Genomic DNA, 2,513 nt, shown 5'->3' with positions numbered 1-2,513 from the left:
CATCTCCAACTTCTGGCAGAAGCTGATGGGCATCCTGAATGTCAAGGTCAGCCTGGCGTCGGCGAGACACCCGCAGACCAACGGACAGGCGGAGAGGGTCAACGCCATCATGCAGCAGTACCTGAGATGCTACGCGAACTAACAGCCGTCGACCTGGGTGGACTACCTACCGCTGGCCGAGTTTGCCTACAACAACACGAAGCACGTGTCCACGGGGGTGACACCGTTTTTCGCCAACAATGGGCGGCATCCCAGAACCTTCCTGGGTTTGGAGAAAGGGAGGGAGGGGGAGCCGCAGGGAGCAGAGGCCGTGGCAGCGGAGTTGCAGGAGGTCCACGAGCAGCTCAGGAGGCAGTTAGAGCTAGCAAAACAGGCTTACAAAGTGCAGGCAGACCGACACAGGAGAGTTGGGGAGGACATCCGGGTGGGAGACTGGGTCTGGTTAGCAGCCCAGGCAGTCCCGGCCAGATCGTTGGCCAAGAAGAAGCTCGGACACAAGCAGCTAGGGCCGTACCAAGTCGAGGCGCAGATCAACCCAGTGGCCTTCCGGTTGACACTCCCGGAGGGGTCCAGGATGCACCCGGTCTTTCATAGATCAGTGCTCACGCCCTACAAGGCCCCTCACAGGTTTCAGGCGCCAGGGACAGCACCAGAACCACTCAGGGAAGCGCCCACGACAGGGGGGTCGCCCAGAGGGGAGCCACTCAATGAAGCCACAGAGATTTTAGACTCAAGGTGGGGGGAGGAAGGGATTGAATATCTCCTCGCCACAGAGGACACCCCAGCCAGCGCCAACAGGTGGGTGCTGGATTATGCAGTGGAGGAACAGTGGCTCAAAGACGAATTCCATACACTTTTCCCGGACAAGCCCATGCCAGCGGACTTTTTCGACGACCGTCTGTTCACACCCACACTCTCGGCCAGCACTTTCCGGGGTTTCTCTTCAGCTGAGGAGTCGGCCCCGGGAGACAGTTCCCCAGAGGGATCGCTCTCAGGGTCTGGCACGGGGGGATCTTATTGGTGGGAGGACCAGCCCAAGGTGGGCTGGCGCAGAGACCTGCTGAAGGGACCTTGGGACGAGGGGTCACCCCTGGAGACAGGGGGAGAGGGGTCTTGGGTGATTTGGGGGCGGCTCCAGGTTTCGAGCACACCGCCCAGGAGATGGAAGCAGAGGAGATCGCCGTCGATGAGCCCATGCAGGACTTCCCGGACTTATCCCGATGGCTGCAAGCCACCGGGGACGAACTGTATCCAGCGCTCACCCCCACAACACTGGAGCTCCCGGAACCCACACCTGGAGAGGGGGAGGGGGGAAGGGGGGCTTCGAGGGGGGGATGGATGTCAGGGGTTCAGGAGCAGAGACACAGGAGAAGGAGCAAATGGAGAGTGAGGAGGAGGAATACGAGGGGGGTGTAGGCAGTGACAGTGGTCAGAGAGATTCCACGAGTCTCTCCAGCGAATCGGAAGATTCACAGAGAGGAGCGCCGATGGCCAGGGCAAGGGGGGTGCCAAGGGGGAAACCCCAGAAGGAAGGGGCCAGCGGGGACTCCCTGAGCAGCAGTTGGAAATCAGGACCAGCGTCCCCACCAGAGCGTAGTGGGGGGGAGGAGTCCCAGGCATCGGGACCAGTCTTCCCACCACCAGAGGGAGGAGATGAGTCAGGATTGGCCACGCCTCCATTGGAGAGCGGGGAAACGGTCAAGAGGAAAGTCACCGGCTGGGCGCGTGCGCCAAGTTCAAATGTACAGGCGAGCGGCACAGCAGGTAGCCCGGATAGGGAGCCAGGTCCTAAAGCCCGCCGGAAGGAAGGGCAAGACTCAGGGGGGTCAGCGTCAGAAGAGTCCAGGAGGGAGGAAACCCCAGGGGGCAGAAGGACCCAGAGGAGGAAGGAACAGCGCAGGAGGTGGAGCCGGGCTAGGATCTTAAACTGGTGCGGAAGGGGCAGTGACTCAGAGGGGACTTCGCCGATCTAGAGTCTAGACGTAGGGTTGCACGCTCTGGCTTTAAAACGGAAATTATACTTCAATAAAGACTTTTGTACATAATATCAGCCTGGCGTTGGTCCTCTGTGAGCTGGGACCTAGAGGCAGCACTGACAGGCGCGATGTCTTTTTTTGGGTTAGGTGGGGTTGCAAGAGTGAGATCAGATCCTGGAACGAGATTATTCTAGATTCAGAGCATGGTGAGTTTAAGAGATTATCTCTTCTCATGAGGAATATATCCGAGTAAAGCCTTTCAGATGTTTCGGCATTCAACTTTTCGGACCATCTAATACGTGAGTATCTCAACTCAATATTGGAGGACCTGGGGGCTTCAAGTTTATAATTGCAAAATAAGTCTTTTCTTACATCCAGGAGGAGACAGAGCGGTAAGTGAGTGCAGGCTCCGCCCCCTAGGCCAGATGGAGTTGGCAGGAAAGGGAGCGGCCCACCCAGCACTCCCTAGAGCAGCAGAAGTGTCCCGGAAGCCTCCCTCAGGCCTCATAAGCTGTGGCGGTGACTGCAGGCTCCGCC

The sequence above is a fragment of the Podarcis erhardii genome, assembly GCF_964252035.2.
Source record: "Podarcis erhardii genome assembly, chromosome: W".
Classification (NCBI taxonomy): Eukaryota; Metazoa; Chordata; class Lepidosauria; order Squamata; family Lacertidae; genus Podarcis; species Podarcis erhardii.
Note: the sequence above shows the minus strand (reverse complement) of the source record.